The sequence below is a fragment of the Macaca thibetana genome, chromosome 5, assembly GCF_024542745.1.
Source record: "Macaca thibetana thibetana isolate TM-01 chromosome 5, ASM2454274v1, whole genome shotgun sequence".
Classification (NCBI taxonomy): Eukaryota; Metazoa; Chordata; class Mammalia; order Primates; family Cercopithecidae; genus Macaca; species Macaca thibetana.
In genome coordinates, this window is record NC_065582.1 from 377,181 (window position 1) to 392,819 (window position 15,639).

General features: G+C 37.9%; 1 pseudogene; it reads left to right on the forward strand.

Moving 5' to 3' along the window:
• Nucleotides 1–11,357: 11,357 nt before the first annotated feature.
• On the forward strand, nt 11,358–11,539 carry LOC126955877 (uncharacterized; annotated as a pseudogene).
• The last annotated feature ends 4,100 nt before the right edge of the window (nt 11,540–15,639 follow it).

The window sequence follows — 15,639 nt, forward strand, 5'->3', positions numbered from 1 at the left end:
GTTAACACTGGTGTGAATCTGCTTTGCCTGTTCTGGAGTTTAATGTGTTTGGACTCATGTGTTAACACTGGTGTGAATCTGCTTTGCCTGTTCTGGAGTTTAATGTGTTTGGTTTCATGCAGGATGACCCTTCTGTGTCTGGCTTCTTGTACTCAATGCCTCAGTCCATTCAGGCTGCTATCACAAATTGCCATAGACTGGGCAGCTTAGAAACCACAGGAATTTATTGCTCATGGTTATAGAAACTGAAAATCCCAAAGCCTCAGCAGGTTCAGTGTCTGATGAGGGATAATTTCTTGGTCCATAGATGGTCATCTTTTTGCTGTGTCTTCTTATGATGGATGGGAGAAAGGAGTCCTCTCTGGTAATTTAAGGGCATTAGTGTCATTCACAAGGTCTCCACCCTCATGACCCAACACGTCTCAAAGGCCCCGCATCCTAAAATCATTAGCTTGGGGGTTACATTTCAACATGGGAGTTTTTTGAGGGACACAAACATTCCATCTTAGCTCTGAGCATAAGGCATTGACATTCATCCAAGTTGCGGATGCATCAGTAGTTCTTTCCGTTTTGTCTTATTTTACTGTATCGTTCCGTTTACTGCTGAGTCTCAGATGCCACAGTTCACCTGCTGAGGGATATTTTGATTGTTTCCGATTATTAGCTGTCATAATGGAGCTGTTACGTGAGCATTCTTACATAGGCCTTTGTGTAGAGATGTTTTTATTTTCTTGGGTAAATATCTAAGGAATAGAGTTGCTGGGACTTTTGATATTTTTAACTATATAAAAAACTACCCAACCCACCGTTTTCCAAAGTAGTTCTACCGTTTTGACTGCCACCAGCAATGTATTCATTTTCCAGTGGCTCCACAGCCTCACCAGCACTTGGTATTTTCTCTCTTTTCAATTGTAATAATTCTAGTGGATGTGAAATGGAATCTTCCTGTAGTTTAAATATGAATTTCCCTGAAGTCTAATGACACGGAGCATCTTTTTATGTGGTTATTGGCCTTTCATATATCTGTTTGCATGTAGTGTCTGTTCAAGTCTTTTACCCATATTTTATTTATATGTCTTTTAAGAAATTTGTTGATATATCTAATTTGTTGAATGTATTGGCATAAAGTTGTTCATAATATCCCCTTGTTAACTCCTTAAAGCCCTTGGCATTAGTGATGTTGTCCTCTTCTTTATCCCTGATTTGATAATTTGTGTCTTTCTTCTCTCTTGTCTTTTCTTAATCAATCTAAGCATTTGCCAACTTTATTAATCTTTTAAAAGAACCAGTGTCATAGTGACTGTGGGACTGAATGAAGGGGGACGAATGCAGAAATGAAGACAATGAAAAAAGGATTTGTTTTAAAGAAGGGATCGGGGGCTCCTTGCTTCTACTGAGCAAAGGCCGCCCTGAGCTTCTACAGCCCTTCGTATTTACTGGGTAGAAAGAGCAGGGAGGAGGAGGTAACAGTTCGTCAGCTGCTTGGTTTATCGCAGGTTCACATGATTGCTCACAGGCTTCAGATGTGCCTAATCACAAGCAACACTGTGCTTGGGGCGTGGCTGCCTGCAGCACTCCTTCTGGGCAGCCGCAGTTTGCCAGTTTGCCAACATCCTGCTCGCATGAGAACAGCTTGCTGTTTACTCCTGTAGCCTCCAGTGGAACACTGAGTTCATCACGACCCTCATTCTTTCGGCCTCCAACAAACCAGCTTTCGGTTTCACTGATTTTTCTCTGTTGTTTTGGTTTTCTATGTCATCAGGTTTTTTCTTCTATCTTTATTCTTTCATTTCTTCTTCTTGGGAATAATTTGTTCCTTTTTTCTAGTTTTCTAGTTTTTTAGAGGTGGTAGCTTAGAGAATTTACTTTAGACTTTTCTTCTTTTATAATATAAGCATTAAAAAATATATTTATATATATCACTTTAAGCACTGCTTTGCCACATTCCACAAATTCTAGTATGTTGTGACTTTATCATCAAGTTTAAAATATTTGCAAGCTTTCCTTATGTTTTTCTCTGACTCATGGGTTATTTAGAAATGTGTTGCTTAATTTCCAAATATTTAGCAAACTTAAAATAACTTGTTATTTTTTATTTCAGTCAGAAAATTAAGTTCACGATACCAATAGTTCTAAATGTACTGAGATTTAAATAGCAGTAAATAGAGGTATGTCCCATCTTGGTGAATTTACCACATGCAAATGAAAAAAAAATGTGTGCTATGCTGTCAACTAGGTCAATATTTGATAGCATTATGAATATTCATTATCCTTACTGACTTAAAGGCTACTTCTATCAATTTTCAAAAGAAAAGCGTTGAAATCTATTTCTTCTCTAAGTTTTGTTAGTTTTTGCTGCATACATTTTGAAGTTGTATTATTAGGTTTGTACATATTTATGATATATGTTCTTGATAAATTTATTCTTTGTCATTATGAAATATGTCTTTTTATTGCTAATAATATATTTTATCCTAAGTCAACTTTATCTGATATTAGTAATACCATTTCGGATTTTTGTATTAGTTTTTGTGTTGTACATCTGTTTTAATTCTTTTGTTTTTATTCTATATCTGTCTTATATCTAAAGTGAATTTTTTGTAGATAGCATTTTATAAGTTCTTGAATTTTTATCCAATATGAAAATTTCTTTTTTAAAAAATAGTGTTTAGCCCATTTGCATTTAATGTAATTAACAATATGGCTGGCTTTAAGTCTACTATTTTACTATTTGTTTTTTAGTTTCCCATCTGTTCTTTGCCACTCTTTCCCTGTGTTCTTGTTTTCTTCTGGGTCAGTTTTTTTAAAGTATTCATATTAGTCCATTCTCATACTGCCATGAAGAAATACCTGAGACTGGGTAATTTACAAAGAAAAGAGTTTTAATTGACTCACAGTTCTGCATGGCCGGGGAGGACTCAGGAAGCTTACAATTATAGCGGAAGGGGAAGCAAACATGTCCTTCTTCACATGGCGGGAGAGAGAAGTGCCAAGCAAAGGGGGAATCCCCCTTTAAAACCATCAGCTCTCGTGAGAACTCGCTCTATCACAGAACGGCAAGGGAGTAACCACCCCCATGATTCAACTCCCGTCTGCCGGGTCCCTCCCAGGACACGCGGGGATTATGGGAACTACAATTGAAGATGAGGTTTGGTTGGGGGCACAGCCAAACCATATCGGTATTACATTTTATTGCAACTATTGGCTCAACAGGTGCACCGTGTATTTTTGTTCAAAGTTGTTGCTCAAGCGTTTACAATGTGTGTTGTTAACTTGTCACAGTTTATTCTTAAGTACTGTTGTATCATCTCCCAAATAATATAAAAATCTTACAGCAGTATATAAGCAGTCCTGGCTTTTCATGGTTCTGATATGCAGGAATTTTTGTTACTGTGCTTTGGTTAGATAATATAATTCCTTCATGGACACAGTGCAAATTTCACTTTCCACAGTGTATTAACTACATGTGATTTCGTTCAGTACAAGCTTTGATGCTGGTTTTTAGTACAAAAATTAGTAAGTATTTAATAGACAAGCATGATGATCAGTGAGCAATCATGCTTTCTCTGTGAAAGTGTGGTGGTTATTTGTCACTGTGTGCCTGTGCGTCTGTATGAATTTAGTTTAGACAGATATCAACGTGTGTAATTGTGTAAACTACTTGTCCTCCAGTCATAAACTCACATAATTTAACTTTTAAAGCATCATCACTGTTGGTTAAGTGTCCAGGTCACCTTTATTCATTTGAATATCTCCAGGAAAATGTTACAAAGCTGCTTTTCACTAGCAAACATAACTTTATTGGTCCAGCTAGTGGACCAAGGAGTTATTTGAATGTTTAAAGCCTACTGTCTTAGACAAACTTTTCAACAGACTATTGAAGCTACAACTGGAGATCATGCAATTTTTAAGCTAAGTTTTGAAAGATATATTACTTAAAAATGCAGTTGAAATACTTAAGCATCATGACAGCAAAGAAAGTTAGTAATGTGTGTGTGCAGTACAGCAGAAGCTTGTATTGCTCTGTGAAAATAACATACAGAGTACAAACAGAATGCAAAGGGAGTTATCGGCTCGTTCTGCTCCTGCTTGTTTAGAACTTTCCACGTCAGGCCATCTCCTGGGCTACTGGTGAGTTTATGGATCGGCCCAGCTGTAGTCTACCCTGTTGTTCCTGAAGTGGGGTGGAGGTCAGCCAGCAGCCTGCAAAAATGTGAGAAAATGAGAGTCAAGTAGGGCTTCTGATGGCCCCAGATCATGTTATTGTTATGATCAGCCATCCGTAGCAAGTGTCTTTCATGCATTATATCTGATGATAGTGATGGATATACATTGCCGTTTGCATTTTGTAACCCACAGCATGAGAATGCAAAATTATATCCGCTGATAGTGATGGATATACATTGCTGTTTGCCTTTTGTAACCCATGGCGTGAGAATGCAAAATCCAGGGTTGGGAATGCAGTCAGTGGCAGTGTGACTAGGTGTTTCTCTGTATGGTACTAAGAAAAATACAGCCCAGGAAATTGTTAGTGCTTTCATTTTGCTTCACTATAGGTCTGCCTGGATGATCAAAACAGATGGGAAGGAGCCATGGTGGGGCAATGATCCTGTTCTGTTGCCTCCTGGAGATTCAAGCATTATATATGGAGAGCTATCATCTCTACCCTCCTCCTGGTTTACTCTCACGGTGAGGTCAGGTAGAGTTTAGCAGGGATGTTCATGTGAATATCGTCTGTGTTTGTGAATAGGCTCATATTTCAGTTGCAAGCAACATGATAACTTTAAAGTTCAGTTGCTGGTTAAGAACTATCTTTTTTTATTAAGTTGACACTAAACTTGATGTCTTTTTGCAGCACTAACAGAGATTACTGGTACTACCTTTTAGCTTTTGATCATTGATGCAATCCTAGATCTTCAGCTTCATGTTGTAAAAGGGGTATTTTTTTCAAATTTTTTTTGTGAGAGTATTAAAGTTAACATTGTTATGATCACAAGTGTAAACAGATATATAAAGAAATGGCAATACATTGTTAAGGCTGCTGTTCTTCATGATGTTTAGCCACATGAAGGTGCAGTTAATAGTCCCATGAAGAACTGGAATAACGTCAGCTCGGGAACTGCAAGTTTAGATAGTTTGACCATAGTGAATTTTCATGAATGGAATAGTTAATCATTTTAGTGGCTCTTGGGGGTCAATTCAGGCTGTTTTACTTGATCCATTTCTTATCATCCTTACAAGGTCTTCTGAGATAACACAGCACTGATAGTTGCTAACAGACTTTATATCTACCATGTTATTAGCATTTTATCTTGGTACACTGATAAAATAAGCTTCAGGAATACTTAAAAGATTGCAATGGCTTCCAGCTGCCAAATGCTAGATTTAATTATTTTTTAGGACCAATGTGAGTGTTTACACATACCACCTGTGGTGCAGCACACACGTATTATCCAGACTGAAATTAGGAATTCAACTGAAGTACATGTAGAGTCGAAAAGTGTGAATATTTGGGGGACCTTGGAGATGACCTAGTTCACTTTAGTTTGTAGAAAAGAAAACAGATTCAGGGAAAGGGCATGCATTGCCTAAGGTGATTCAGCAGGTCTGGAACAGAAATGCAATACACCTAAGGTGATTCAGCAGGTCTGGAGCAGAAACGCAATGCAATCTCTGTTCTTTTGCTTCTCAGATCCAGAATTTTTTTCACAATACTGAACTACTTATGTTTCTGATTCCTTATTTTTTCTGTTTTATATTTTGCCGGTATTGTCTTACCTGGATCCTATTCTTTACCCCAAATATTTAAATCCATTACCACTATTGTCTCTTTATAAGTAAAAGTACTGGTTGTTATTATAAATGATTATTCGATCACTTTTCATTTTTTTGGGTCCAGTACAAAGTTAGTAACAACTAAACATTACAGGCCTTGGCAATCCAAGGGGAGCTCAAGTCCTCCAGGGCACATCAGGAAAAGGCTAAATGACAGCCAATCGGCGAGTGGACAGAATACGGCTCTCATATGGACTATTGATTATTTGATGTTCTTCAATAATTTCATTAATCTTCAGTTTTTTCCTCTTTGAAATGATGGATTTAGTTCTGCTATACTTGACTTTCAAGTTTCTTTTGAAATAATTATAGATTCATAGGAAGTTGCAAAAGGTACAGGGATGTCTTAGGTACTCTTCACTAATTCTCCCAGCGGTGACATCTTACATAGCTACAGAGCAGTATCAAAACCTGGAAACTGACATAGGTACAATTCAAAAAGGTTACTCAGATCACAGCAGTTTTGTACACATTCATTTGTGTATGTGTGTGTGTGCGTGTGTGTTCTGTGTGTTTTTATCTCGGGTAGATCTGTAACTAACACCTCGATAGTCAAGATACAGAACTGTGGCCTCACCACCAGGCTCCAACCTGCAATCTTTGCGGACACGCTGACACGTTTTCCTCCACCGCTTCCCCTTGGCAACCCCAAGTGTGTTCTCCTCTTTACAATTTTATTTCGATAATTTATATAAATGTAATTGTACAAAATCGCATTTTTAAAGGGAAGAAACATGGCACAGATATTTTGGTTAGCACAGCAAAATAATCTTTAACACTCATTTGTTTTATGTTCTATTTGCCTCAAAAAAAATGTACTTTGTTCTTTCCCGTATTTTCTGATATCAGTGTAGGAAATCAATACCAAGCAAAACATAATTCCATTCATTTTTTTCCACAGCTTGTTTTTCACTGTTGTTTCCTAACACTTATTGTTCCATTTACTCTTTCTCTCTGTTTTTCATCACATAAAAGTAACTTTGTGGTCTTTATCTCTTCTAAGAAAACTTGGTAATGAGTCTTTAATGTGAAGCCCGGACCACCCTTGTTTTGATTTTGTGTTATGGGTGTCCCTTTGTGTGGTCGCCCACATGGAGAGTCCTTGTGAGGCTGGGCTTTTCCAGTGGTTTGTCAAAATGGAAATAGATATCTAACAAACCAAACACAGAATGACCTTGCTCCAGGAATGCACCATTTCTGAGAAAATACTACCTCTTCCAAATGGTGTTTGTGAATATTACTCATATTCTCCTTTACTCCCTTTTATTAAAACTGTGGTTTTTTCACGCATTTGTATAACTCGGGTAATGAAATGTGAAACTAAGTGATTGCCTGCCAATTACAACTGATATTAACGATGCGATGGGGAGGCCACCTCTGCAGTGGCTGCTCTGTGTCTAGGGACTTGCTAGCTTTGCTAAGTTTCATGGGGCTGCGGACACACCAAATGCAAACTTACTCGTGCACATGGGAAACCATTTGTATTAATATGATTAGGAAGCCCTACCTAACCCTGATGAAAAATTACTTGAAAATAACGGAAGACAGAGTCCTTATTTTAAAGTACATTAACTATTGGGAGTAATTACTATTAGTCCAACCATAACTGGATTTAATGAGACTGAATAGAAACAAATTAGACATAATTGGAAGCTAAGCAAAAGTCAATTAAATTTTTATAATTTTAAGTTTATAAAAGTTATTGAATTAAATGACCAGGATCAATTAGCAGAGGAAATAAAGCCATGAAGAATATTTCCAGGAAACTGGTACCTTTTTTTGAGGGAAAAATATTGTTTCACTTAATGATTAGAGTTTAGCAAAAAGTAGCTTAAAGAATTTTGCTGCCTTAGCAGTTTAATAACTTGAAATGAAGTAATTATGCAAATTGATCATTTTACCTACAAAGTAGCGCAGGACTTGTTTTAAGGAATCCAGGAGTGGAATTCATTTGATAGAACAAAATAACATATTTATAAAAGTCAGTGAATTCAGATGGTTTGGAATAAAGATATGATTGCTTTTACTGAATATTCACTTTAGGGTGGGGTTAGCTGTGTGAGAATTGCGGTTGACCTGTTGTAGAAATTGTGTGCTTGGAAATATATCACCACACTGCTCCATGTGCTTGGAAATATATCACCACACTGCTCCATGTAGATGCTCTCTGTGTGATTCGAGTCTTGTTCCTACAGCACTGCTGTCAACCCTCAACTGCCATCACCCTATAGACCCCAAGTCAGTTTGTATTCAGTGATGCGAGTGGTGTTCTGTGCCACCGGTCACCTAAGAACTTGGTGCTAAGAAACTGATTTTACCAAAACAGTCTCCTCAGAACACAGACACCGTCAGTCACAGTATCGTCATTTCTGCTTTCTGGATGTTCAAGGAAATGTAGATCATGACTCCTTCTGTGAGGCCTAATTATCTTCAAAAAGAGCTATGAGCGTGCACCCCTTTCCAGATGTGACAGAATAAGATTGCAAAGGAGCTATGAGCGTGCACCCATTTCCAGATGTGATGGAATAAGATTGCAGTTTCAGCTAGGCGCTGAAATATAATTAATTCTCTAATAGTAATTAGATATATTACTATTAATAAAACTATATAAAATAGTAATTAGGTAAATTACTAATTAATAAAAATATTCTGTAAGGACAGTCATAAAGGTAAGGACAGTCACAAAGGAAAGAACAGTAGCAAACAGGTCTCAGGAAATACATCCAATGAGATGTTCAGATGTGATGCCGCTTTGTACATACTATGCTAAACACATTATGTCTATAATTAAACCAGCTGCGTACACAATGCAGGTGTGGCAAATTCTTGGCTGAAGCATGTATGCCAGTTTTCTCATTTTTTAAAATAACAAGTGCATGCTTAGTCAGGTTAGAGTTGATAGATTATGATATTGTCAATGCACTGGACAATCCATTAATGATACAGTGAGATTTTGTGCAAAAATAAATGGAATTGAGGGGTGTGAATCCAAACTTAGAAGAATAAAGAACATACATTTGTAATTAAGAAATATCTCTCACTTTCATCCCTTACGTGCCATAGCACAATCCAGCCCCACCCAGCCATGACTCTTACATGTATCACTCCTGACAAAGCAGGCCTGGCAATTCAGACCCGGAACCCGCAGGGAGGAGAGGAATCCCACGATTTCTGGCAAACGCTGCTGCTGCTTTTGTACTGGCGTGAGGTGAATGCCTCTCCATGCACACAGGTGCCATGTGACGGGGATGAATCTTTCAAGATTTGTTTAAAGTCAAATAATGTGAAGGTCCACGACTGACCTCCAGGCCTCTCAGAGCTTCAGTTAACTCCTTTGTGTTAGGGGATGTTAGAACAACGATTACAAGTCAGAGCAGGTGATGCTTAGGAGCAAGAGCGAATGAGGAGGAGGAACCCAAAAGGCCCAGCGCAGAACATCAGCATCTGAGCATCAAGTCTACCCCTGAGAAAACGTGGTCCAGAGGTTTGCATGGACCCCATTTTCCAGGTCGCACAAACCCTGTGATTTCTATGTCGTTCTGTCCCGTCCTGTCACTTTAAATCGAATTGGAAGAGAGAAAAATGGTAACTGATCAGTAAAGTAAGGAGTGAAGAGTGGGAAGGTGGAGGTCGTGGTGGTGGAAGATGGAAACCTCCACGCGTGAAATAGAACAGTTTGGATGTCAGCTGTGACTGCTACAGATCTCCTAAAACCCACTCCATTTTTATTAAAAATGTACATTGTATTTTTCCAGTGTACACGATATCATGTTAAGAGTTCATAAAGTTTCAAGGATGTGAGTCATCACAAAGGTTTAAAGAACTGATTATTTTGGTGGTCTGGCTCCTTTACCCCAGTAGGAAAAGATGCCACTTTGCTTATGCCTTGTGCTGAATTTTAGAATGCTTGTCAACCCAGCACACTTCAGCATGACTTTAAGTCAAAAAATCAAAAAGTACTAGGATCAATTTACAATCCCAGCGATATGATATTTTGCAAATTACAAAGCCTCTAAATGAGCTATTTTATCCACTTCATAGATGAGAAATCTAAGAGTGGGTTAGTCAATTCTCTTAGATTTCTCATATCCATAAAGTGGATAGAACATCTAATTTAGAGACCTGTTAAAGGATAGACAGAAATGACATTTATAAAGTATCTAGTGAAACTACTGATAGAGATTATATACCCAGTAAATGATGAGCACTATAATCACAAGTAATTTGATCTTTGCTGGTGTAAAATGTATTTGTCTGTTTGCTTCATTTTTCTTGGAGACAGTCTCCCTCTGTCACTCAGGCTGGAGTGCAGTGGTACACTCACTGCAGCCTCTGTCTCCAGGTTCAAGTGATTCTCCTGCCTCAGCTGGGATTACAGGTACCCGCCACCATGGCCTGACTAATTTTTGAGTTTTTACTACAGATGGGATTTCACCATGTTGCCCAGGCTAGTTTTGAACTCTTGGCCTGAAGCGATCCACCCACCTCGGCCTCCCAAAGTGCTGGGATTACAGGTATGAGACACTGTGCCCAGCCACATTTATTTTAATTTGGAGAATATTTTTTCAGTAAAGTTGTACAAATGATTGTCCTACATTCCTGCATGTTTGAGACTCTTTTTCTCTTTTCGTCTCCATATAGGAATGACAGTTTGGCTAGGTATAGAATGCTTGATTTGCACTTTCTATTGTTCATAAATCTACAGTCTTATCTTTGTTTCTATCCTCTATACCAGCTTAAGTAGGATTAGAGTTTGGGATTCACCTATAAAACTCTCTACCCATTGAACAGCTCCTCTTTTCCCGCTCCGCGAGTCCCTGGCACCTATCATTTTACGTCTCTGTTTCTAAGAGTTTGACTACTTTAAAAACCTCATCATATAAGAAGGATCATGCAGCACTGCGTTTGTATTTTTGTGAGTGGTTTATTTCACTTAGTATAATATCACCAAAGTTTATCTATGTTATGACATATGACAGGATTTTCTTCTTTTATAAGGTTGAATAGTAGTTTATTGTGTATATACCACTTTTTAAAATCCATTCATCTGTTGACAGATATTTAGGTTGCTTTTACCTCTTGGCTATTGTGAATAATGCTGCAATGAACATGAAATGAACAAGCTCTTTTTTTTAATCTCTTTACTTTTGTTAGAAGCTTTTAATTCCTGATTAATGAGTTCTGAATTTATGCAGAGGTCTCTACCTTGCAGTGATCTAAAGCCTTGTCTTCTGCTACCCTACACAGACTTCAGATGCAAGTCTCTAGATTCTTGAGATTGGGAAATGTTTCCAGAGCACTCGTGGTTTTTGTATTAATTGACCATTCAGGTTTTCTGCTTTGCCATTTTCCCCTGGGTATTTCTCTTATTCTCTTGGAAGCACAACTATGCATTTAAGTCCATGTTTACTGTATTTTATCTGCTATTTCTATGCATTTTGCAGTCAGGGATTTTCAAAATACCCGTAACTTGTTGCTAAAAAGGAGGTTTGTTTCAATGTGCCTTAGAAATATCCAGTTTCATACTTCCCTGGCAGGGCAGATATCATGATCTTAAAGGCAGTTTTCCCAGGGCACGGCTTATCCATATCCATTACACTCTGGATCCATTATAGGGATGTGCGGATCCCTGGAATTGCCCCACATGTGGGAAGCTCTACTGCAGAATTTGTGGTCGTGAGTGACTGCATTGTGCATTCATGTACAAATTCCAGTGGGCATCCAGTTTCATACAGATAATAATAACATCTTCCATAGAATGTATTCTTGTGTATTAACACGTGGGGCTCTCTAGTACCCTGCTGAGATATATGGGAATCTACCCTAGTTTTGCCATTTTCTCCTAACGTAAGTCTGTTTCTTTTAATATTCATTGCTTCTCCCCATTTCTGTAGTTCAGTGCATTTTCCTTTCCTTTGCTGGAACTACTTCTCTTTCCTCACCCAACTCATAAATCTCTGCCTCCCATGTTGAGGGTAGGCACTTGACCCAACCTGGGTGATCAGAATGTCACACCCCCAATACCAGATTGGTCATGAGTAGGCAGATGATTCTGTCCGTGCACAGAACTAAGTAAAAGAAGAGAGTTTTTACACCTCAGCTTAGCTTGATGCTAGCAGAGAACTAGCGGAGTTTTATTTCCTGCTCTAGGGAAGAAAAGGATTTTGGTTTGGAGATGAAGCCAAGACACCAAGAAAGTGGGAATGAGAGACTTAGAGACAGAGAGTCCTGGCCCCTTTTCAGATGCTGGCGCTAGCTCAAGGCCCAGCTGTGCTTCTGTTCTCCCAACATTTGGTAAGGGGTGCTCCCAAGTTCTTTTCTAAGATAGCTGGTTCGACTTAGATATTCATCTCTTCTAATCGAGAGTCCTGATTCCTTGTCGTTTTCATCAAAAAAGTATTTGTAAATATTTCACTTCTTGCTGACATGCTTTTGATATTGAACAAAGTGATTTGCACAGATACAGTCTCTGCATCTTAGTGGCTTACATTCTAAGAGCTGTACACCTGGCAGTCTTTCTCTGGAACTATAACTGCTAAGTTCAAGGAATCTTTATTAATAATACTTTTCAGATATATAATTAAAAATTAATTTTAATAATTGAAAGGCATTCATCTTTCCAAGAAGTTCAGACATACTGCAATTGAATGCTAAGTTACTTTTATTTTGTATTTTTGTATTTTTTTAAGTTTTTATTTCCATAGGTTATTGAGGAACAATTGGTACTCAAGATGGATGAAGGACTTAAATCTAAGACAAGAAACTATAAAAATTCTAAAAGAAAACATCAGAAAAACCCTTCTAGACATTGGCTTAGGCAAGGATTTCATGAACAAGAACCCAAAAGCAAATGCAATAAAAACAAAGATAAATAGCTGGGACCTAATTAAACTAAAGAACTTTTGCACGACAGAAGGAATAGTTAGCAGAGTAATCAGACAACCCATAGAGTGGGAGAAAATCTTCACAATCTATACATCTGATCAAGGACTAATTTCCAGAATCTACAATGAACTCAAACAAACTAGCAAGAAACAAACAAACAATCCCATCAAAAGTGGGCTGAGGACATGAATAGACTTTTAGGTTACTTTTAGGTATTTGTGTGTGCAGACCTCTTGGTGTCAAGGCTAAACTGTTCCTTTCTCTGACACATAGGAAATCGATGCACAATACCTTGCAGTGTGTAATTCCAGGCCCTGGGCATTGGAGATTGGGTTATCTTTTCACTCAGCTGACAATTGATGTAGTGTTTGCACTGAATAATCTGGTTTTGTCGAACCACACCAGTTTATGTTTTTAATTCCAAATCTTACCTCGTTATGAACTATTTTTTATCCTTTCCTCTAGAGAAATGCTAATGCTGCTTGCTTATATGGAAAGGAAAGTTAAAGAGTTGGTGTTGACATTTTGGCTTGCTGTCACAGGCAAGAAAGGGTAGTGCTGTTTTTGTGTTGAATTGTCTTCCACTTTCCCGGCTCTGTGTACTGGAGCAGGCCTTTAGCAATCATTAGTCCTCATCCAGGTCACTCACTCATTAACCACCAACCACTGACAGTAATGCCTTTACTAGTTATTTTGTTTCTTTTTATTAATTTGTCTCTATTTCCTTTGTTCTCAATCCTATGGTGAGTAATCATATTTGGAATACTGTGTTTTCATCTGCTGAAATCAAGACTTAGCGGACGTATTGAGGAACAAAGACTGAGATGTGGGGCTAGGAGGGCCTAGGGTCTGTCAGGCGCCCTTCAGTGACTTGAGGTGCTGAGTGACTCACACTTTACTGAGAGATGACCACCTGTGTGCATCCAACACTGTCACAGATAGTGCCACTGGGCCACCAGGAGCAGCCACAGACCATCAGTGGTTGTGCTTTGGAATGCGCAATTTTGTGTTTCTGGAGAGCTGTAATGTTTTCTTTTCCTGTACAATTATTTTTCATCGAATTATGCTATTAAAACTCATCTTTGGGTTTCTTGTAAAGTCATTGCTGAGGACGTTATTTTTACATTTCACAGTGATTTCTTGAGGAGTAACTAAGAAGTAATTGTTTTCTGCACTCATTATCTGAAAAACTTGTGCTTTACTGAAGCAATTCTTTTATTTACACTAAGTAATGATATGGGTTTTGTTAGCTTTTTGGATGGACTACAAAGCGTAAAACCAACTTTGTTCGTTGTCTCTGGCAAAGGTGGAGGGTTGTTGGCTTGCGTTGTGTGATGAGTCTTATACCTGGCTCTGTCTGCTCTTGCCTTTTGTCTTACATTTCAAAGACCTCACTTTTTTCTTTTCTTTTTTTAAAAAATATTTTATCATGTGATTTTATATAAATTTTAATAAAATTTCTTTTTTGTAAAAAAAGCAAAGCATAAATAAAATAGAGTAGCCATTTCTTCTAAGGTTATGTTGAATCTAACCCAAACTCTTACCAGAAAAAACTCTTCTTTAGAGGTAGCCTAAAGCAGGAAGCAACAAACAAACCTGCATACAGCCAAAGCAGCGTCTCTAGGGCCGGCATTCAAATCTCACACACGTGGCTTGAAAGTGATCTCCTTCGCCCTTATTTCAAGGCCTAATCTTAGGTTACATACTACTTAAAGAAGCTTCAATATGTAATTTCAAAGCCTGTATTAGGTGTAAAATGAGAACATTAGAAATAAGGAGAAAAGCTGCTACATGAGGACACTGACAGTAAGGAAAGGGAGAGAAAAACTCACAAAGTGGAAAAATAGACCAATGAAAATAACCCCACATACTTTAACAGACCTCGTCATATCTATTGTGTATACGTGTATATGACATAGATTATATCTATTATATGTAACCCAGTATTCATAGTGTTGACTTATAAATTATCAACCAAATTCAAAGCTTTTAGGCTTTGAAAATTGTTTAAAAAGATTTTCACCCAAAATATTTAAATTATTTAAAAAAATTATTGTTAATTAAAGTTGTAATCCTCAATTAATTAGAAGTTTTGGCTATCCAGAGATCTTATATTCCAAAGACTTTAGATAGTTGTTAGATGACATAAATTATTACCATTATCCTATGTTTAAACTTCTAATTTATGTAAATTGAGAGCCACACAAATATTCAGTCTCTGAAGCTCTTATGGCAGCATCGGTCAAATAGGTTAGAAAACACATGGATACAGCTTTATTGCCTTCTAGTTTTACTGCAAAAGTGTTATTTAACAGTATGCAAATGACTGGATAGATGCACAGACTGCCAGGGCCTCATAGCAAACAGGTTTTGTGTCTACCCTAGCATGCAAAAATGCTTCATCTAGAATGTATGCTGTAACTGTGTGTATTATATTATCTATAATTATATTTCTCCTTGGTTTAATATTAGATATTTCCAAGTACAAGAAATGTATGCACATTATAGATTCAATGCATGTAGGTTATATGTGTAAATATATATTGATAAGAGGCATTAAACCGCTGCCTTCTGTGCTGGATAAACTCCTGAACTTGGCCTCCGAAACCCCACAGTAGCCTCCCCGGTAAGCACAGGGCTCTTCCTCTAACCCCTTTGTGTCTGCCACGCTCCCACTTCTCTGCAAGAGCTGAGTGTAGATCAAGAGCAATAAAATTCTTTTCCCCAAAGTAAGGCATAGTGTTCAGGTTTTGTGATACCTGATTGGTTTACATTGTTTACAGGTGGGGCCTCGAAAAGGTAAAAATCAGAAGCTTCTCATTCTGAGTGCAAGGGCAAGATCACTGAGCAGACATTGACCTCCCTTCAGACATTTCTTGGGAGAAACGGGGAGTTTCACGGGCCAGGGCCTGCGCCCTA